This window comes from Podarcis melisellensis (assembly GCF_964234715.1).
Source record: "Podarcis melisellensis genome assembly, chromosome: 18".
NCBI lineage: Eukaryota > Metazoa > Chordata > Lepidosauria > Squamata > Lacertidae > Podarcis > Podarcis melisellensis.
Genome location: NC_138536.1, coordinates 11,682,737 through 11,706,014, shown reverse-complemented (window position 1 = coordinate 11,706,014; position 23,278 = coordinate 11,682,737). Strand labels below are relative to the sequence as shown.

The window sequence follows — 23,278 nt, the reverse complement described above, 5'->3', positions numbered from 1 at the left end:
CAGGTCTTAGTCCGACCCTCTCACCACTGCACCCCACTGGCTCCCTAGACACCTTCTGCTATGGGGCAGCTCTATAAACTGAGTAGGCAAATAAATATGAGGAAAGCAAAATGCCACTTAGAGAAGGACCTGAAATATTTTCCTGGAAGCTTGAATTTGTTTTATTCTGGATTGTTTTATTTGGTGTTTTAATGCACTGTAAACCGATTTGGTGTTTTCATGCACTGCAAACCCCACTGCAAAAGGAAGGAAAAAGCGCTTGTAGACATTGCATTGTGGCAATCGCAACCAAAGTTTAAGGTGCCATTTGGCAATTAACTGATATACAGTGATACCTCGGGTTACAGACGCTTCAGGTTACAGACTCTGCTAACCCAGAAATAGTACCTCGGGTTAAGAACTTTGCTTCAGGATGAGAACAGAAATCGGGCTCCGGTGGCACGGCAGCAGCGGGAGGCCCCATTAGCTTTTTTTTAAAAAAATTTTAAAATATATTTTATTGAATTTTGACATAAATATATTTCACAAACGTACAAAAGACAAAATGAAAAAGAAAAAACAGAGAAAAGGATAAAAAGAGAAAAAAAAGAAAAAAGAAAAACACGAAAAACATACAACTTTAAAAGACATTGATCGACTTCCCCTTATCTCAATTTCGGAAAATATTACCTTGTTTATCTATCTGCTGTGTCTATTCCTTAATAAAACTTTTTACGTAGTAAGTGTTATCTCATGCCTACTGTGATTTCTGTAAGTACATATATGTTTCTGATCAACATTTTGATTTTCCCTTTATCTCTATTTCCATATATATCCTAAATTTATCCCATTCATTATTAAATTTTGCACTTCTTTGATTTCTTATTTTCTGTGTCAATTTAGCCAACTCCAAATAATCGGATAATTTAAGTTGCCACTCCTTTAGTGTTGGGATTTTTGGTGTTTTCCAGTACTGTGCTATGAGGGTTCTGGCGGCCGCCATTGCATATTGAAAAAAGGTTCTATCTTCTTCTTTGATATCCTTACCAATTATCCCCAGCAGGAAGGCTTCGGGTTTTTTAACAAACGTATATTTGAGAATTTTTTTAAATTCATTATAGATGGATTCCCAAATTTTTTTGAGAATCTCGCACGTCCACCACGTATGGATGAAATCGCCCTCCTTGCTCTTACATTTCCAACACAATTTATCGCCTGTTCTATACATTTTATGTAGTTTTACCGGCGTTATGTACCATCTGTACATCATCTAGGGAGGCCCCATTAGCTAAAGTGGTACCTCAGGTTAAGAACAGTTTCAGGTTAAGAACAGACCTCTGGAATGAATTAAGTTCTTAACCCGAGGTAGCACTGAATCTGAGTTTCCATAGCATGAAGGCCTGACAGTGTGACTTGGTATAAACTGACTTCCTATATCCTATTCCGAATCAGAACAATGGGGACTAGTATCTTATCACTTCTTTGGGGGAAGCGCAGTAGCTCAGCAGAGGTGCTTTGGTCCCAGGTTCAATCCCTGTTGGCACCTCCAGGTAGGAGGAACCCTGGGGAGCTGCTGCCAGCCTGTGTAGGCGATACTGAGGCCCCCTGTGGGGTCAGACTCAGCATAAGGCATCTTCTTGTCTTCCTACACACCCCACAGAGCTGCCAATTTGCTGGAGCGCCTTCTGTTTCCAGATAAATGTGACAGGAGCGTGATCTATTGTTATTTTCTTGTGTGCGTTAGGAAGGGTTGTGTTTTGTTTTGGTATATTAACTATTCTCCCTCCTCCCCCGGCCCCCCAACCGAATGCATTTTACTGCCTCGCACATCTGGGAGATCAGATCTGCTATATCGTAGCCTCTGGCTTCTCTTCCACAACTTAGAAAAATCAAGAGAGAGAGAGAGAGAGAAAGGAGGGGGAGATGAGAAATGGAAAGGGAAAGAACAAAGAGGAGTAATGCACACAGATTCCAGGCTGCTGCTCCTTCCTGACTCAGGGAGCAGGCACCAGCAGATTTTTTTGTGGGAAGGGGACACTGTTGCCAATAGGGTGTGTGCATGTGCAGTACAATTGCATCTTGCACCAAATTAATTTGCACGATTTCAAGGTCAAAAGCCAGCTGCTTAAAACCGTGCAAATTAATTGCATGCAAAGTGGAGAGCTTAAAAGCTCATTTTTTTGTGCCAGCTTTTCTTGCCTTACTTGCTGGGCAAGCCCTACTCAGCTCCTGAAGGTAGGACTACCGTACTTGCAAGAGAGCAGTTGGAGTACACAGGGTTTTGCATGTAGGGCCATCCCTATGTTACGGCAAAAATCTGGGTGCGAGGCTGCTCTGCCACCCAGCTCATCGGACTAAGTCCGTGGGTCCCTGCGGAGGAAAATGAGCTCAGCCGGAGACAGGAGCAAACTGCAGAAGATCCAAGTTTATTGCGCAACAGGTTCAAGGCGAGATTGAACCGTGAGAAAGGGGTGACATGAGTTTTTGAAACTCCCTCCATGTCCCAGAACACAGTGCAAAACACGTCATGAATACATTAAAGAGAGGTTTGGTTACACAGATTACATCATGAATATATTAAAGGGAGGTTGGGTTACACAGATTAACATATGGAGGAGGGAGGGGGGAATATGCAGAGCTACACCGGATTAACATAAGGAGGAGGGAGGGAGGAATATGCAGAGCTACACCGGATTAACATAAGGAGGAGGGAGGGGGGAATATGCAGAGCTGGAGATATGCACAGATAAACACTTCCTGGGGATGAGAAAACAATGGTCTCAAATATGCATAGTCTGGCACCTGACATTGCCTGGAGGAAAGGCTGATCAGAACAAACTGGCACGTTGATTTTCTATGAATTTTATAGATTTTAGTCCCTTTTGACATTGACAATTGGAAATAAATTGATATATTGTAGCGAAGAAGAAGGTGAAGAAGACATGCCCCCCCCCCTTCCGTATCAGTCCCCCATTCGGAGATAGATTTGCATTAAAGTTCTGTAAGAACTTGCAAATCCTTTCTCCGCACCCTAAATCTCGGTGAAGGTAGGGTAGGGGTGCCGTGTGAGTGGGAATAGGCCCTAATGGAAAAGGAGGTGGGTTGAGCAGGGCAGCAAAGGAGGGAGCAACACGGATCAATACAATGTATGTTTATGTTATATAGGTATGCACTAAATAATAACTTTGTATCTATCGTACTAGATGTGTGGGTTTGTGCAAACCTGAAGGGGACTTGCAAATCATGCCTCTTAAGGCCGTTTGCAAGTATAGTAGTGCAGATAGCTGGATATAGGATATCGCATAAAAGGACACCTGTTGTATTTTGTTCAATAGTGGTGTATGCTTTACATTTAGCAGGAAGGTCCACTACTGACTGGAAAAAAAAATGCAGTTTGCTTTGTCTCCCGCCATTTTTGTGTTCTCAGGTGTCAAGGTAGCTTTTCTGTGGTCTCACAGTAGTGGCAATCCCTGGTGAATCCACTTAGGGCTTTCATATTAACCATGTTGCCTGGCACTCACCACAGCTGCCACAGGTTTGGACACGTCCTGAGGGAAATATCCTTGCCTTGGCTTCCTATGGGGGTTTTATTATTGGTCATGCAGTCATGGGAAGTTGCGCACTTGCACTTTAAGGACCAAAAGCTAATTGCAGCCTGGATACACTTGCCCAATTCAAACTGAGTCCAATTTGAATTTATCTTTCCCCATGGTTCTCAACTCTTCAAACTAATCTGTTAAAAGAAAACCATTCTTAAAAGGGGCACTTGTCCAAATAAGTCAATTTAACTCTATAAGGGATCATTCCTGCTAAATCAAGGCATATACACCTTCCTGAAGCTTCTCCTTGGTAAAGTGAGCTTTAACACATTTTAAAATGGGTAGGGAAGGTTGGCCGTGTGCCAGGTGGGACAGCGAAATGTGGTTATCTAAACATTGAACTACACAATAGCCTGATCCATTAGAAAGCATAAAATGTATGAAAATCCTCCATTGGGGTATAAGGAATAAGACAGTATACATTAAACATAAGACAATTACACACACACACACAAAAATTCCTCCCTTTGTGGAAATAACACTGTCAAACACATTTCAACATTCCTACATAATAACACATAATACACAACAAACTAATTAAATATCAGTTGAATATAAAAGTCAAAAAATGTCCTTGCAATTCAACTCTTCCCCTCTTTGTCAGCCCCACTCCTTCGTCAGTCTATATAGTTTGAAAGAGATAGCTGTGGGCATTTTGAAAACTGTTGTTGCAGGTCTTGTGATGGCGAAGAACTGAGTTGAGGGGTTGTTGCTGCTTTTTTCATCATTGCACATCTGTAGAAGTGATATCCTGTAAGGGGGCAGGGTTTTGGGGGGACTTAAAAGACAAAAGGAAGGATCAAAAGCCCCCTCCCCAAGTAAATCTCCTTGAGTTATCTTAGCACGTTAAGCATTTTACTTATTTTAATATTATTATCACATTTTCATATAATTACTGTTATTATCTGCTAAGTTTGTTTGCTTTCCTTCATTTAGGTTTTGTTGTTGTTGTTTTTATATTATTAAATAAAAATTACTCCACATGTATAGAAAGAGAACTGTAAAAAATACAAAAAAAAATTAAAAAGCAAAAAATTAGATTATCAGTCAGATGAAAACAGACTTGACACAAAGACATCAGATTTAGAAAAGAATTATTATTAAATACAAAGATATTATCAAAACCACACAGATTACTACTGGACTGAAAAAATGGGAAAACAATGGGGAAAATTCACCATGTGCTATCTGAGAAAAGAACTTCATGAAACTGACTTTCAACATGTGATGAACATGTCCCCAAAGTAACACACACAGACACACACACACACACAAAATGACCTATGAGGAACCAAAAATAATAATACTCAGGCAAAAAGGTAAACAAATACCATTCCACAAACAATGTTTGGTTGTGCTTTGATTAATTTCCTAGACATCGTGGAAAAACTGATTAAATAAATGAAAACAGATTATTTGTAACCTAAAGTGTCAAAGCCACAAAGAGATAGAGGGAAATAAACTAATACAGCAGGGATTTCACAGAAAAAAAGTTGTTGTGGGAGGAAAAAGGGACAAACACTTGGTTATCGGGGTTCGCATATCCTGTTAAAAGGGAAAATTATTTCATGTGAGAAATCTGTCAGGAAATGCTGTTCCTAAAATGCACACAAACAAAGTCTGTGATTTAAATCCCATTGAGGGGTGGAATGCTTTGATATTTACCTGTGAAAAGAATTTGGCATGTTAAGATTTCAAACTTGAGGCACATTAAGGGTGATTTCTCTCAATGGTTCCAAGTTTTACATAAACCTCCTCTCCCCCCCACAGTTCCCCCTCCTTCCCCCCCCCCTCTCTCTCTCTTTTCTTTTCCTATCCTTTTTTTTTTTTTGCTGATCTAGTCTCTGTGCATGTGTGGAGTTCATGTCTCAGCAAATCTTTTATACTATTGAAATGTTGCATCTTTTGGCAAAATTAGAATTTGAATAAGGGAAGGGTAAGGAGTAGATTTTAAAAGAGGGTTAGATTTAAAACAAAAGGGAAACTCAGCAATTGAAGTATTCACCAACAAAAGCTAGCAATTTCAGCCCAAGCAAAGCGACTGCTTCCTTTATGTACAGGAAAGGGCTAATATCCCTCTGGCCATTCGCGGAACAATGCCACGCCCTTATATATGGGAAAAAAAATGGCCAGAGAGTCAGAATTCATAAGATTTTTTAACATTCTCAGTCATTTCAGCCTTACCATTTGCAGACAAAATTTTCCTGCCCTTTATTTACAGGATGGTTAAGGCTACTCAATTATATGTCAAGGCCGATTCTACTTGATTATATGAATTTGTATGTGCTTAAACTTTGTGTAGACTCTTAAGTCTGATTTTTGTAAGTAATAGACAAAATGATAAGCACTGTAATCACTCAAATGCCTGATATCACCAGTTCTGCTTCAAAAGATCACGGATTTTACCTCTCACCTTTTTTTAAAAAAAACACACCAATAAACAACAACAACAAAGAGTAAAGTTGGGCTGAATTTCAACATGGCCCTCCACACAGCCACAAATTGGGAGAGCTAAAAGGGACCTTGGGTCATCTAGTCCAACCCTAAATACAGTGTTCATAGCAAGATTTCAAAGCAAGATTTCCACTACCAAAAGGGCATATACATTTAAGTACAGATTTTCAACTGGGAAAGGAAACATCTATGCTCCTATCATGTACTAAGGAAGAGGAAAAGAAAAGTAGCCAACTTTACACAGAACAGTTTTAGCAGATCTTGAGATAGTTTGAGTGAGTTTGCTTCCTTCCAGTTCCTAGAGAAATTATCTTCAAAGGAAGATTGAAGTGAACATTTTTCCTAAGAGGGAGAGGATCTCTTATAAAGCATAGTTAAAACAGCCATAGTTTTGATTTAAAAGGAATACAAAAGTGACAGTTTTTCCTGAATTTGTAGAGGAATAGTAAGCCTAATCTATGCCCCCCTTGTAGTTTCCTTTAAAGGAAGCTTACTTGGGAGTAAATTTACCTGGCACAGAAGTAAGAAGCAGAAGGAAAAACCCTGAAAGAGGCAGAATGAAACAAGGGGGGGGGGCATTTTCTAAGAAAAGAGGCCTGATATCAGGAGCCTTACAATAACTCCTCTGTCCAACCAAATCAAAGTTAAAACTGGACTCAGATATTTTCTTAGAAGGAAGACCATACTTTCATAGGCATGTGCTTCATGAAATAAATTCACTGCATTTTAGCTTGAGAGAGCAGTTGTGCTCACCTACGCTTTTGCAGCAGAAACATCTAATTCACATTAGAAACATTCACATTCCAAAATAGACTGTAGACTCATGATCTGAAAAGTTGCGGCAAAGCAAGAGGTGGGGTAAACATTTGCACCCTTCATTCTCATTTTGTCTTATTTACGACTGATAAGGACCAGTATAGCTTCCTTAAATTTTCAATTTTGAAGCAAGCTTGCAGTTTAAACTATGCGCGCTTAAGAAAGGCAGTCTGTCAGAGACAGAAGGAACAGACAACACACATAACAGACAACATGTAAACGCACATATTCTCAAATATGTATTAACACACAACACACATAACAGACAACATGTAAACATATATACTCTCATCCTTTAATTGGTTATTGCAAGGAGTTGGGCTGCTTCCTTTAGCTTCTTGAGCTTCATTAAGTGAAATTAGTAGGAAGGTCCCACATGGTTTTAAGAGCCTTCTTGCCTCTTCAAACACCACCAGTTAACCAGCTGGCCAACGCAATTCGGGCTTGGCGGAGGCGGTGTTGGCGGGCCAGATTTCAGAACAGAGGTTCTCTAATTTTGCTTCGATAATAATTTGTGGCCAGGAATCGTCTTCCAATACGTGATGACAAATTGGAGAGGAGAGTCAGGGTCCTTCTGGGACTGAGATGGCTTTCTAGAAGCCTTCTTCCCAGAGTGAGCCCGCTCGCGTTTGGAAGCCTGGGTACCCATTTTATGTTTTACGCGTGTCTAGACAGAAAGAGGGAAGAGAAAGGGCGGTAAGGATTGGTATATCTAGGAGATTGATATACTTAATACGGGATTTATAGTAAAGAGGGGTCTTTAGTCGCTTGGCAACTTCCTTAGAGGGTTTTTAAAGAGCTCTAGCTATCCGGTATTTCCTTCCTATTTCCTTACTCAATAACCTGGGGTCCTTTTCCACTCTGCCGATCCCGCCCAATTCCTCATGGGCTATCCCTCCTGGCAACCTCCTACCTATCGTCAATCTCAGGAAAAGGGGCCCTACTGAACGCCCGTGCCGTGCGGTGCCAGATCGGGTGATCCCTGGATAGAGTTTCGAACCGAAAATCCCCCTTGCTTTTGGAAGCGGGCTCACGCACGATACACGTGTTACGTGGCACCGACCAGTGCGGCTGGGATTGGATAGAAAGCCAGACCCCTTCCTGCCCCCTAGAAAGGACGCTCGGGAAGTTCGGAAGAAGAACTCCAACCCCTTGCTTTCAACTGGGACGTCCATTGCGGAGAGTCGGCTGTTTTTCAAGTCGGGTCTCTCCGTCTTACGTTCGGACTCCCAATTGGTGCGTGTGCTGGTCCCAGGGGGGATGAGGTATTATTACCGTAGGCCAAGATCAACAGGGAGCCGGGCAGGTCAGCAGGAACGGAGGTAGGGCAGAAGCAGGAGTCCAGGTGGGGAAGCAGGAACACTGGTAAGGCAGAAGCAGGAATCCAGGCGGGGAAGCAGGAACACTGGTAAGGCAGAAGCAGGAATCCAGGCGGGGAAGCAGGAACACTGGTAAGGCAGAAGCAGGAATCCAGGCGAGGAATAGGCACACTGGGAGTGCCAAACAAGGACTGGGTAAAGCAGATACTTCACAACGACGTTGCTCCCGCAACCTGAGACCGGGCTGCCTGACCTTTATCTTCTTCTAAGGCCGGGGGCGGTCCCGGCCCCCAGAAGCCCCGCCTCCCTTGGCCTTAAGGCGAGCACTCCTCCTGGGAGACACCAGTTCCCTTCGCCTCTCTGCCCTAAGCCTCTGCAGATCAGGAGAGGCCGAAGGGTTACTGGGTCCTGGAGGAGGCTCACCTGTAGCCACTGAGTCTTCCAGCACCTCTGGGGCCTGAATGATTTCACCTGGCGCCTGCTCTTGAGTTTCCTCAGCAACTAGGCCTTGCCCCAGTTCAGCCGGCCCTGGAGGCGGGGACTCCTGTGCCGGCTGGGGTTCCTCCGGATCGCTCTCAGACTCGGAATCCCAGGCCATCACACCATCCCCCCTCCCAGGCCCCCCCCTCACTTGAGGGCCCGGACCCGGCTTGCTGGGGTACGCTGCATGAAACTCCCGGATGCAGGCAGGTGCGTGGACGTTGACCGCTAGTTCCCAGGAGCGGTCCTCTGGCCCATACCCCTTCCAGTCAATGAGATACTGCAGCCTTCCCCTGCGGTATCGGGAGTCCAGAATGCGTTCCACCTCGTACTCTGGCTCTCCCTGCACCAAAACTGGCTGCGGTCGGGGACGGTCTGGGTGGAACTCGTCGGGTGGGGCCACCGGACTCAGAAGGGACCTGTGGAATACCGGGTGAACCTTCAGGTTTGCTGGCAACTGGAGACGGAATGCCACAGGCGAGACCTGGTCCACAATAGGGAACGGGCCGGTGAACCGGGCGTCCAGCTTCCGCGAAGGTCGAGAAGGGTGGAGGTGGCGAGTGGAAAGCCATACCAAGTCACCGACGTGAAGTTCCGGCCCCACCTGGCGGTGGCGGTCGGCCTGGACCTTGTACGCCTCCTTGGCCTGGCGCAGCTGCTCCATCAACAGCTGTTGCTGGGACTGGAGCTCCTGAAGCCACTCTGTCACCGCAGGGACCGCAGATGCCGGCAGCACATCCGGAAACAACCGTGGGTGAAGGCCATAACTGGCTTGGAACGGGGTCTGCTGGGTGGACGCATTCACCGCGTTGTTATAAGCGAACTCCGCCAATGCTAGGTGGTCGACCCAGTCGTCCTGCTGGTAGCTGCAGTAACACCGGAGGTACTGTTCCAGTACCGCGTTCGCCCGTTCTGTCTGGCCATCAGTCTGTGGGTGGTAAGCAGATGAGAGACAGACCTCTGTTCCGAGGGCCTGGTGCAAAGCACGCCAAAACCGGGACGTGAACTGAACGCCGCGGTCGGATACTACACGCTCAGGTAGGCCATGCAGGCGGAAGACATGCTGAAGGTACAGCTGCGCGGTTTCCTTAGCTGAGGGTATGGATGGGCAGGGGGCACAGTGCACCATCTTCGTGAAGTGGTCGGAGAAAACTAGAAGGCAGGTGCAGCCACGAGACGGGGGTAACTCCACTACAAAGTCCAGAGAAACTGTGTGCCAAGGACGTGGTGGAACCGGCAACGGCTGAAGAAGGCCGGGGGGTCGCCCGGTAGGCCCCTTGGCCCGCCTGCAGACGTCACAACCAGCGACGTAGCGAGCCACGTCAGCCTTCAAGCGGGGCCACCAAAACTCACGGCTTACCAGATGGGTGGTCCGATACCGCCCAAAGTGCCCCGCCGCTGGAGCGTCATGGGTCATCCGGAGAACCTCAGCCCGCAGCGGCCCTGGTGGGATGTACAGGCGCCCGTGGTGCAGCAGAAGACCCTGATGCGAAACCAGCCCTGGATACTGAGGGCATGATCCTTCGGCCAGTTCCCGGAGTCGTTCCTGGGCCCAAGCGTCGACCCGTTGCTGTTCCCGCACCCGAGCCTGCAGTGGCTCAACCTCCTGGGTGGCCAGGAATGCAGCTGGTGGTAGGATCGTGGTGGGTGCTGCTTGCTGAACCGTGTCTGTGTTGTCTTCAGGTTTCCGGGACAGGGCATCCGCCTTCTGGTTTTGGGAGCTAGGGATGTAGCGGATCCGGAACTGGAACCGGGAAAAGAACAACGCCCACCGGATCTGCCTTTGGTTCAGCTTGCGGGTGGTCTGGAGGTATTCCAGGTTCCGGTGGTCGGTTCTCACCTCCACCGGGTGTCTTGCTCCTTCAAGATGGTGGCGCCAAACCTCAAAGGCCACCTTGATGGCCAGCAGTTCCCGCTCCCACACGGTATAGTTACGCTCCGCTGGAAGGAGCTGGCGGGAATAGAAGGCGCAGGGTAAGAGTGGCGCTTCCGGTTCGTGCTGCTGAGACAAGACGGCACCGAGAGCCGTACTGGAGGCGTCAGTCTCTACCACAAAGGGTCGAGAAGGATCCGGATGCTGCAAGATTGGCGCTCTCTGGAAACAGGTCTTCAACCCTTGAAATGCCTCCTCCGCCTCCTTGTCCCAGGAAAACGGCGTCTTGGGGCGCAGAAGCCGGGTCAACGGGGTGGTGCGGTGAGCATAATCCGCAATGAAGGTCCGGTAATAGTTGGCGAACCCCAGGAAACGCTGTAGGTCCTTGCGGTTCCGAGGTGCCGCCCATTCTCGAACCGCTGCCACCTTCCCAGGATCCATCTGCACCCCACCTGGTGAGAGTCGATGACCCAGGAAGTCCACTGACTGCTGATGGAACTCGCACTTGCTGAGCTTTGCATACAGACGATGCTCGCGCAAGCGCTGCAACACGGTCCGGACATGGCCCTCGTGGCACGCCGGGTCACGAGAGTAAACCAGAATGTCATCCAAGTACACCACCACGTACTTGTCTAGCAAGTCCTGAAATACGTGGTTGATGTACCGTTGAAACACAGCAGGCGCGTTGCACAAACCAAAGGGCATAACCAGGTATTCAAACTGTCCGTACCGGGTCCCGAATGCTGTCTTCCACTCATCCCCGGCGCGGATCCGAATCAAATTGTAGGCTCCCCGGAGGTCTAGCTTGGTGAACACCTGCGCCCCTTGCACCCGCTCCAGTAACTCCGAAATAAGGGGCAAGGGGTACCGGTCCGGGATGGTAATCTTGTTCAGGGCCCGGTAATCATGGCAAAGGCGGAGCTCCCCACATTTCTTTTTAACAAAGAGCACTGGCGCAGCAGTGGGCGAGGTAGAAGGTCTAATGAACCCCCGCTCCAGGTTCTTGCGCAAGAAGTCCTGCAAAGCCTCGCGCTCTGGCTCTGTTAACGAGTATAAGCGACTCACCGGTAGAGGAGCTCCGGGCTGGAGGTCTATGCCGCAGTCAAAGGACCGATGCGGCGGCAGCTGGTCTGCCCCCCGTTCCTCGAACACGTCGTGATAGTCCCGGTACTCCGCGGGGAGCGTTGCAGCAGCCTCCTCAGTGGGCGCAGCTGCTAGCATCTCAGTCTCAGCAGACGGACTGGGGTCTGGGAAGTGTACAGTCCGTTTGACCCAATCAATCTGCACATTGTGATCCTCTAGCCAGTCCATCCCAAGCACCAGGGGGAACCGGGGCATGGAGGCAATATCCAGAGTTCGCATCTCACGGTGCTGCTGGAGGCACAGGACCAGGGGCTGGGTCTCTCGAGTGACGGCGCCCGAACGCAGTAGCCGTCCGTCGATTGCCTCCACCTGTACCGGTTCTGGCTTGTTCCGAAGTGGCACCCGATGCTGGGCAGCAAAAGCAGCGTCCATATAAGAGCGGGTTGCCCCTGAATCCACCAGGGCATGGGTAAGAATCCATGGCCCTCCTGGAGGGTATAGATGTACCGGAACCATAAGGTGTTGTACTTCGATTGGTGCGGTCCCATTCTGTGCTGTTTGGGACCCCAGGGAGCCAGGACCATCAGCTACTGGGGTTGGCGGTTTCTCAGGACAGGATCGTGCATAGTGTCCGCTTCCGCCACAATAGAGACATAGATTCCCCTCCCGACGCCGCGACTTCTCTGCGGGGGAGAGGCGTGGCCGCACTGCCCCAAGCTGCATGGGTTCCTCCAATGACTCAGCTGGGCCTGTGGGGCTGCTGGTGGACCCCGGGGCCGAGAACTGGAGGTGCCGGCGGCCCCGAGCCTGACGCCGGTCCTCTAGCCGATCGTCTATCTGTAGACTCCGCTGAATAAGAGCGTCTAGCGTGGTGGGGCGTTCCATTGTGGCCAGCTGGTCCAGTATCTCATCTGAAAGCCCCTCGAGATACTGGTCCCGAAGAGCAGAGTCGTTCCAGGTCAAGTCCTGTGCCAGCAGCCGGAATTCTGTGGTGTATGCGGCCACCTTGGACTTGCCCTGTCTCAACCGCCGAATCGCCCGGTTGGCTTGACTCCCCTTCAAAGGGTTGCCAAACGCGGCCTCCAACAGATTGCAAAACCCCCCGTAGTCTGCCAGCAAGGGGGAGTCTTGCCTGAGCAGCGGCAACGCCCACTTGGCCGCCTGGTCCTTTAACAAACTAATCAAAAAATGCACCTTGGTGCGGTCGTCGGGGAAGTTCCGGGCGCGCCCCTGAATATACAGCTTGGCCTGGGCAAGGAACATGGGAAAGCTGGCCGGAGCCCCATCAAACTTCTCAGGCAAGGCCACTGGGTACTTGCCAGAAGCCGGGGCGTCGGCCCCAGGAGCCGGTAGGGCGTCCAAACGCTGCTGTAGTGCCGCAACCACGTTACTGAGCTGCTGCACGGTGTGCGTCAAGGCCTGGTTCTCCTGGGCTATTGCCAACAATGTAGCCGCTTGGTCAGCCATGGCCTCTGAATCTTCCCGAACGCACCCCAACAAAGAGGGAGTGCGGGTGTGGCGGGAGCAAACTGTGCTGGTCCCAGGGGGGATGAGGTATTATTACCGTAGGCCAAGATCAACAGGGAGCCGGGCAGGTCAGCAGGAACGGAGGTAGGGCAGAAGCAGGAGTCCAGGTGGGGAAGCAGGAACACTGGTAAGGCAGAAGCAGGAATCCAGGCGGGGAAGCAGGAACACTGGTAAGGCAGAAGCAGGAATCCAGGCGGGGAAGCAGGAACACTGGTAAGGCAGAAGCAGGAATCCAGGCGAGGAATAGGCACACTGGGAGTGCCAAACAAGGACTGGGTAAAGCAGATACTTCACAACGACGTTGCTCCCGCAACCTGAGACCGGGCTGCCTGACCTTTATCTTCTTCTAAGGCCGGGGGCGGTCCCGGCCCCCAGAAGCCCCGCCTCCCTTGGCCTTAAGGCGAGCACTCCTCCTGGGAGACACCAGTTCCCTTCGCCTCTCTGCCCTAAGCCTCTGCAGATCAGGAGAGGCCGAAGGGTTACTGGGTCCTGGAGGAGGCTCACCTGTAGCCACTGAGTCTTCCAGCACCTCTGGGGCCTGAATGATTTCACCTGGCGCCTGCTCTTGAGTTTCCTCAGCAACTAGGCCTTGCCCCAGTTCAGCCGGCCCTGGAGGCGGGGACTCCTGTGCCGGCTGGGGTTCCTCCGGATCGCTCTCAGACTCGGAATCCCAGGCCATCACAGTGCGGCTGGCTGGAGAGGTTTGAGAGGAGAAAGAGATAGAGCTCAGAACCCCCCTTTTGGGTCGAGCAGCAGTCCACGGTCTCTCTCACCAATTGGACCAAGAGACAGGCGAGAAGGAGCGATAGAGAGGAGGGCAGAGAATTCAGTTGCCAGGAGATTTCCACCCCTTTCCCACCAGTGCACTGGGTTTTTTCCTTTTTCTTATACTCACGTGTTTTCCATGATGATCCCGGGATTGATGAGTAAGCCGGCTGGATCCCTCTTTGCTCCCCGGCTGAACTCCTGGGGCTTTCGATTACCGCCCGGAAGATGGCCGGGGGTCCAAAGGATCTTCCCAGGCAAAATGGCCTGGTGCCGGCTGAAGATTTCGGGGCCCCCGGTCAGCAACGCGGGAGAACCACATGCCCCACGTTGGGCGCCAACTGTTACGGCAAAAATCTGGGTGCGAGGCTGCTCTGCCACCCAGCTCATCGGACTAAGTCCGTGGGTCCCTGCGGAGGAAAATGAGCTCAGCCGGAGACAGGAGCAAACTGCAGAAGATCCAAGTTTATTGCGCAACAGGTTCAAGGCGAGATTGAACCGTGAGAAAGGGGTGACATGAGTTTTTGAAACTCCCTCCATGTCCCAGAATACAGTGCAAAACACGTCATGAATACATTAAAGAGAGGTTTGGTTACACAGATTACATCATGAATATATTAAAGGGAGGTTGGGTTACACAGATTAACATATGGAGGAGGGAGGGGGGAATATGCAGAGCTACACCGGATTAACATAAGGAGGAGGGAGGGGGGAATATGCAGAGCTACACCGGATTGACATTAGGAGGAGGGAGGGGGGAATATGCAGAGCTGGAGATATGCACAGATAAACACTTCCTGGGGATGAGAAAACAATGGTCTCAAATATGCATAGTCTGGCACCTGACATTGCCTGGAGGAAAGGCTGATCAGAACAAACTGGCACGTTGATTTTCTATGAATTTTATAGATTTTAGTCCCTTTTGACATTGACAATTGGAAATAAATTGATATATTGTAGCGAAGAAGAAGGTGAAGAAGACATGCCCCCCCCTTCCGTATCACCTAGAACATACCCCCCCTTGCAAAATGCAATTGTGCTGCATATATTCGCATGGCGCTTGGGTGTGATAGGCAGAGAGACTGATAAATGCATCAGGCTCCCATATAAGAATAGTGCTGTGTGTTGGAGGGGGGTCAGTCTGGATGATGCCCCGAGTCCCCTACAATTCTCAGAGTCCTATACCTAGCGGGGTTTAGAATCTAATAGAAGATGCTGCTGCTGAAATAGCCAGACAGGTTTGTTTGTTTTTTTTAATATAGATTTCATAAAATTTCCATAAATTTCACATAAAATTCCAATACATAATAATTTGAGGTTTTTTGTTTTCTCAGCTTCCCACCCCATTTTCCACAGTGTTTTTTTAATTCCATCCCTTTGCTGAACCAGATCTACATTTTTTTTATATCCTAACTGTAATATTCTTTTTGTTGCTCATAGTTCAAATCCTGCTTTCAAATTCATTGCATCATAATATTTCTTTAAATACTCTGAAAAAGGCCGGTCGGGTTTCTTTGAAAGACAATGATCTTGGCTGGCCACTTGAGAGTTCTCACCAGAATGCCCCTGCCCCAAAATGAGCTATGGTTGCACGAGTTGTGAGGGTGCCCTCTGGACTAATGGGTGGGCATTTCCTCTAGCCCCCTCTCCTAGCTGCTAGGTAGAAAAACAAGAGCCAGAGTTGTGGTGGGTGAGAATGCTGAGCTGGAAGCCGGAGACACAGAGGACATGCTTGCTCTGTGCTGGACCCAAAGCTGTGACTAATGGAGAAGCAAGATCTGTTAGGGTGCTAATGTGGCAAGACTCCCCGTCTTATTCTCAGGTTGTGTGTATGTGCTCAGCTGCTTAGAGCCTGGTGCTGATAATGCCGAGGTTGCAGGTTCAATCCCCATGCAGGACATATTCCTGCATATTCCTGCATCGCAGGGGGTTGGACTAGATGATCCTTAGGATCCCTTCCAATGAAAAATGATAACAACAAGAAGACTGGAAGATGGGATTTGTGAACACCAAAAGCAGCATAAATATGAGCTGATTGGACCCTCACTGAACTCGAAACATGGGAACCCCCAACAAAATTTAAAATTCGGCAAAATATTTGGACTTTATAATATGTATTGGTATAATCTGGAATAATTAATGTGATATGATTGGATTGTTAAATGGAAAACTTAATAAAAATTATTTTTTAAAAAAGGATCCCTTCCAACTCTAGAATTCTATGATTCTATATCCTAAAACAGCACAGTCTCCGTTGACCTTCATTCCAAGGAATCAAACTCTGGGCAAATGCTCGGAACCCCTGGAGTCTCTTGCTGCTCTGAGCAGTGGAGGTTGGTAATAATAATAATAATAATAATAATAAAAATAAATTTTTATTTATACCCCTCCCTTCCCAGTTCAGAAAACCGGGCTCAGGGCGGCTAAGAACAAATTTAAAACACTTAATTGATGCAACAAAAAACAGCATAAAATACAGTATAAAATGTGAATAACAATAAATTCAGAATTAAAAAATCAATTTAGGGAGAAAATCTATCCAATAAACATTAGATGACAACCAGGACTAGCTGGCTAAATTACGTAGTCCTATTTGGGCCAGCGAGGAGACCAGGGGAGAATTAGCTGTGGGATCCCAGAGCGGGGAATCTTCATAAAAAGGGGAAGGGGAGGGAAGGAAGGAGAATAAAAGATCAGGATAAGTTGAAATTGAAAGCCAGGCGGAATAGCTCTTCCACCAGGTTGGAGCCATCACTGAGAAGGCCCTGGCCCTGGTGGAGGATAGTCTGACTTCCTTGGGGCCCAGGACCTCTAAACTATGATTATTCATGGACCTGAAGGTCCTCTGCAGGGCAGATGAGGAGAGCTGGAAGGGACCCCAAGGGTCATCCTGTCCAATGCAGGAATCTCAGCTCAAGCATCCAGGACAGATGGCCGTCTAAGCTCTGCTGCAAAACCTCCAAGGAAGGGGGTCCATTCCACTATTGAATGGCTCTTACTTCCATTCCTCCTCTTCCATCTCAGTGGTGCCCTGCTTCCTCCTCTTCCATCTCTTCCATCTCAGTGGTGCCCTGGTCACATGCACAACACACATTTAAAGCCCGGGAACTATAGTTTGCCAAGAGTGCTGGGAATTGTAGCACCTTGCTGGGTCATCTGTTATTCTGTTTATTGCATTTCTGAGCCGCCCCCCCCCCCAAGGAGCTCAATGTGGTGTACCTGGTTCTTTCTTCCTGTTTGTTTAATCCACACAACAGCCCTGTAAGGTTGGTTAGAATAAGGCAGCAGCAACTGCCTTCCAAGGTCGACCAGTGAGCTTCACGGAGAAGTGCGGAATTTGAACCCAGAGGCCGCCCAAGTCCTAGTCCGACTCTTCACCTGCCATGCCACCATTGGCAATACCGTTCCCAGGATTCCTTGAGGAGAAAACTCAGGTTGGTGGGATATCTCAATCGGTAGAGCATGAGACTCTTGATCTCAGGTTTGTGAGTTTGAGCCCACAGGGCAGGCAAAAGATTCCTGGGCAAAAGAACCCACCGGGTTGTAGGTTCGAACCCCATGTCAGGCAAAAGATTCCTGCATTGTAGGGGGTTGGACTAGATGACCCTCAGGGTCCCTTCCAGCCCTACAATGCTGTGATTCTATGAAATGTGCTTTAAATGTGTAGCATGGATGTTGTTGTTGTTGTTGTTGTTAATAATAATAACAACAAATAAATTTGTGCATAGCCCTTCATCCGAAAACAAGAATACAAAATACGGCTCTTGCAGGGAAGAGGAAGACTGGGGCAAAGAAGGCATTGATTGGCTCTGCCTATCCTTGGCTCATGGGGCACCCAGCACCCACCCCATTCACTCTAAGGGAGAAGTCATCACTGCTTTTAATGGATGAAGTTGGATAGCTCAGTTGGTTAGAGCCTGGTGCTGATAACGCCAAGGTTGCAGGTTCAATCCCTGGAGACGGCTGCATATTCCTGCATCGCAGAGGGACGGACTAGATGACCCCCAGGTTCCCTTGCAACTCTACGATTCTATGAATTTTGCCATCCAAAGCCTTTACTGCAGCACACCCGGCCCAGCTGTGCAGGACAGAGCGCTGCAGGGATTCCCTTCAGATGAGAAATTGTACCTTCCAAAATAACTCTTTTGGAAACTTTCCACCAGAAGGGAATGAAAAGACACACGCGACCTGGTTCTTTGCTCCTTCTGCCCCCCTCCCCCCCCCGATTCCTGCAGTTTTTCTGTCTTCCACCGTCTTTATAGACTGAATCATACATCTTTCTTTTTTACAAAAAGAAATGTGACCTAGTTTGATGGCAATTTTCCTCTTTCTTGCAGCCTAAAATAAAAAAAATTGCCATCACTAACCCAGCATGGATACGACTAATATTTGATCCCTGGTAACAGGAAAGAGAACTATTTTCGAAAGATGCTCCCACCACTTGATCAGAGCATTAGGAAGAAGGGTTCGGTCCTTTGCAAAACGTCAAAAATGTTTTCTTTCATATCACCTAATTGTTGGAGGGCTTGTGATAAGCTTGGTATATTTAGGGCAAGTGTGTTGTCCAAAATTAATGTTAACTGAATGTTCCTGATGATACCAATGTATTGAGAAGAATTGGTCTTATACATGATTTTGGCACCTAACATAGTAATTGCAACCCAACGGAAAACAACCCAAAATCTCACACTGGGTGCTATAATGGAGAAAAGGAGGCATAATTCGATATTTTGACAAGTATTAGAACATCCAAACAATTTTAATAAGATTTACCACATATATAGTGGTACCTCGGGTTAAGTACTTAATTTGTTTCGGAGGTCCGTTCTTAACATGAAACTGTTCTTAACCTGAAGCACCACTTTAGCTAATGGGGCCTCCCACTGCTGCCGCGCTGCCACCACACGATTTCTGTTCTCATTCTGAAGCAAAGTTCTTAACCCGAGGAACTATTTCTGGGTTAGCATAGTCTGTAACCTGAAGCGTATGTAACCCAAGGTACCACTGTACAGCGAAACCATCATTTTCAAAACAACTCTGGTTACAAGCAAATCTGGAACTAGACTTGATCAACTCAATTTTGTTGTTGTTTAGTCGTGTCCGACTCTTCGTGACCCCCTGGACCAGAGCACGCCAGGCCCTCCTGTCTTCCACTGCCTCCTGCAGTTTGGTCAAACTCATGCTGGTCGCTTGGAGAACACTGTCCCTCCATCTCGTCCTCTGTCATCCCCTTCTCCTTGCGCCCTCCATCTTTCCCAACATCCAGGTCTTTTCCAGGGAGTCTTCTCTTCTCATGAGGTGGCCAAAGTCTTGGAGCCTCAGCTTCAGGATCTGTCCTTCCAGTGAGCACTCAGGGCTGATTTCCTTCAGAATGGAGAGGTTGGATCTTCTTGCAGTCCATGGGACTCTCAAGAGTCTCCTCCAGCACCAGAATTCAAAAGCATCAATTCTTCGGCCATCAGCCTTCTTGATGGTCCAGCTCTCACTTCCATACATCAGGATGGAGCAAGCTTGTTTTCTGCTCCTTCGGAGGGCAGGATCCGAACCAATGGATTCAAGTTACAGGAAAGGAGATTCTGACTCAACACTAGGAAGGACTTTCTGACGGTAAGAGCTGTTCAACAGGGGAACAGTCTTCCTTCCTTCCTTGGAGGTTTTAAAGCAGAGGTTGGATGGATGATTTACTTGAGATTCCTGCATTGCGAGGGGTTGGGCTGGATGATCCTCAGGGGTCCCTTCCAACTCTAGGATTCTATGTCCGATCCCCAGGTAGGGCTGAGAGCTAAATGCTGCAAAAGCTTCTTCCTTGCAAGGGAAGAAGCCTCTGAAACTTGCCATCATTTTTTTTGTCCTTTTCTCTATTCAGTAGAGGGTAGAGGGGTCTCTTGGCAGGCTCCCCCCACCAGCTTAACACACAGATATACACCACACAGCTGCACCGGCTTAGCTAGAGACAGAGACCCCTGTATATATATGTCACAACAGAACAATGATCCCCTGCCCTGTCTGTCAATTCATAAATGGCAGGAAATAGAGTCAGTGGCTTTCGCTATGCAAAGGAGGCCTATACAATCAGATAGGAAATGAGAGACCTCCACTCTATAGGATTTGAGAGAGGGCGCCCCACACATCCTATGGAAATGAATAGGGGACTTCTTCTTTCACGAGGACGCTGCCAAAGGCGAGGAAAAGGCTCCCCTTTCTCCATTATTCCACACCCAGCTTTGTAGGGCGAGAGAAAAAGTGCTCTTTCTGTGCAAGCTGGTGGCTGAGGTTGGTTGGCAGGGGAAGGAAGAGGGTGCCTCCTCAACATAACCTATATCCTGTCACCCAACAACCCTCTCCTCTTTCAGCTTCTCAGGGTGTTTGCCTTCCCGCCCACCTGCTCGCCCCCGGTGAACTGATTCCTCAAGATGTCCTCTCAGATTTTTCTTCTGAACTGTCAAAATCACCCCTTTTAATTTTAATTGTCATTACAGAAGAATATTTAAATATTTAAAACAAATGTAGGTAGCTAATTTATAGACCCAGAAAAGTTTTCAGCAGGGGACTAAAGCTATAAAGAAGCAAAGACGCCTTCTGGATATCAAGAAGCAGGGAGTTCCAAAGGATGGGCACGCTGTGCTAAAATGTCTGCTCCTCACCAAAGCAGAACAAATATTATGTGCCATTTTGTAAAAGTGCAAGGTGTGCAGATGCACATAGCCAAACAGGCACATATGGGGCAAGTAATAGAATCACAGAGTTCTAGAGTTGGAAGTGGACCTGAGGGTCATCTAGTCCAACCCCCTACAATGCAGGAAACTCGACTGATCTCAAGCTAAGGGTTTGCGCAACAGTGTTACTTGCCCTTAAGTGTTGCAGCCATCTAATTACCACTTAGAACAGGCCCACTGATATCCACAGACTTTTGGCTTAATTAATTCCAATGGGCCTACTCTGAGTAGAAGTAGAATGATAAGATCCTATAGTATACTAAACAGAGGGTCATCTAGTGCAGCCCCTGCAAAGCAGGAATCTCAATGAAAGCATCCATGACAGAGGGCCGCCCGGTCATTCCACCCCATCAGTTCCCGAGAAGGCAGAGGGGCTATTCTGGTCTTTTTGCCCCCAAACCTCTCTTCACTGAGAGAGCTCGATCCATTGGGGAGCGTTCACCTAGACCGGGGGTAGGCAACCTAAGGCCCGCCTTCTCAATCCGGCCCGCGGACATGTTTTTACATGAGTAGAATGTGTCCTTTTATTTAAAATGCATCTCTGGATTATTTGTGGGGCATAGGGTTCGTTCACCCCTCCCCCAATATAGTCTGGCCCCCCACAAGGTCTGAGGGACGGTGGACCAGCCCACGGCTGAAAAAGCTTGCTGAGCCCTTGCTGAGACCTTGCACCTCCTTAATGAGAACTCCCCACAGAAACTAATTGCTGCCCTCCCTCCTAGTTAAAACTGTAAGTTGTAACCAACAAAGGCAGAGCAGGCCCATTGAAATTAATGGCCCCAAGTGAGTCAATTTTCCTTGTTTTCAAAGAACCATAGAATTGTAGAGTTGGAAGGGACCCCAGTGGTCATCTAGCCCAACCCCCTGCAAGGCAGGGATCTCAGTGGGTCCACCCTGAGCTGGGCTAACACTGGCTCATCAGAGCCAACTCCTTGGGGCTGAGGACCCTGTGCCCCTGAATAAAATAGTTGAGGGGTCCCGCAAAGTGAATGGGCATTGCCATTCACATGGTGTGTGCGCACTGAGTCATGTGATCGATTATGCAGGGCAGGGCTTACCTGGGGCCCCCAACATTTTATTCAAGTTGTCACCTCTACTGGCTGTAACCCCATTGTCTTTTTAGGTGTCTATTCCTTCCTCTCTCCCTTTTTCAGCAGGACCTGCAAGTCAAGATCTGTATTTGAAATACCCTTTTCACCTATGCAATCGTTACCTATACAGAAAGATAGGAGTGGAAGTGTTTTCATTCCCCCCCCCCAAATACTGAATTGCCTTTCATCGTTTCTGATGTTGTTGTTGTTGTTGTTTTAAAAACTCCCCACTGTAGAATGGTATCGAGGCTGTTTATGGCAAGCCTAACCCTAATGAAAAACCAGTACACCCAGATCAGGGTAGGTAGGCAAGTTGCTCCTGCAAACCTCTCTCCAAACACGCACGAACTTATTTCATATTTGTTTTGCAAAAGTTGCATGCCCGAGAGCTGCCCGTCGGTGCTTTGATAGCTGGAAAAAGTGTAAGGTAAGTGTAAGTGTAAGAGAGATAGTGTGTGTGGTTGTGTGTGTGTATGAGTGAGAGAGAGAGAAAATGTGTGTCTTTATAGGAACTCAAGCGCATGCGCATCTGATACTCTCTTTCTCCCCCCCCCCCGCCCCGCTTTCCCAGTTCTGCCTTGCATTACCATCAGTCCCACCAGCAGCTGCTATTCTTCTCTAACTGGGCGTGCAGGTGGAAGAGAGAGAGAGAGCAGGAGCCCAGGCAGGTCGAGGAGGCGAGAGGGGAGAGGCGAGACCCCCACCCCACAACCATCACCCCCCCCCATGGAGAACCAGCGGGGCGCCACGAAAGGGTCCCTTCGACACCAGCCTCTCTGCAGTTTCCCCCCAGGCTGATCTGGGCTGCCTGCCCCCTTTGTTTCCAGAGCTGCGAGCGAGGATTGGCTGCAGGGAACCCCCCTTCTACAAACCCACCCACCCACCCTGCCCCTCTTCCTCCTACCCCCCTCCATCCTCTCCTTTGCAGGGGATGCTGCTGGTGGGGCTCAGCCCCCTCTGAGTGGGTCCATCTCCCACCCCGCACACCCCACCTTTGAAAAATCGCCCTCCGCCTCGGAAGCCGGTGGCACCGTCGCCGCCTCCGCCGCTGAGTCTTCTCTTTCCCTGCTGGGAGAAGCGATGCATTCCTGCAGACTCTGAAAAAAAGGAGGCACGGGAGTGAGAGAGTCAGGTAGGGGCGTAGGTGTTTGTTTGTTTGTTTGTTTGCATTTTTTTAAAATAGCACCCAACCCCCTCCCCAAAAACCAGCCCTAACTTCATTGAAAATCTTGTTTTGCAAATATTAGGACCAGCTGAATTTAAAATACGTTATTCTCTGATTCTGTCCTGGAGACCTCTGTCTCTTTTCCTGCAGGGATGTCATTTCATTTCACTCGGGGGCAGGATGGTTGGCTTGTGGGTTGCAGAATGGGGAGGGGGCACTGATGGCAGAGAAAGTGTGTGTTTGGGGGAGTCTCTCTCTCTGTGTAATAACTCGCCCCTTTGGGGAGCTTCTGGGGAGAAGCGTTTGTTTCCATTTGATTTGGGGGGACCAGCTGCAAATCTCCAAAATCTGCCAGTCCCCGAAGGAAATGAACCCTTTCTTCTTCTTTTTTTGCGATCTGAGAGAGAAAAT

General features: G+C 48.3%; 1 protein-coding gene across 1 annotated transcript in view; it reads left to right on the top strand.

Annotated features, from left to right (window-relative positions):
- The first annotated feature begins 22,769 nt into the window (after nt 1-22,769).
- Nucleotides 22,770-23,278, top strand: part of NCAN (neurocan) — a 61,397-nt gene continuing 60,888 nt past the window's right edge. Inside the window, exon 1 of the mRNA XM_081895369.1 lies at nt 22,770-22,834. The gene's annotated coding sequence lies outside the window, so the exon portion shown is untranslated. The remainder of the gene's footprint in view (nt 22,835-23,278) is intronic.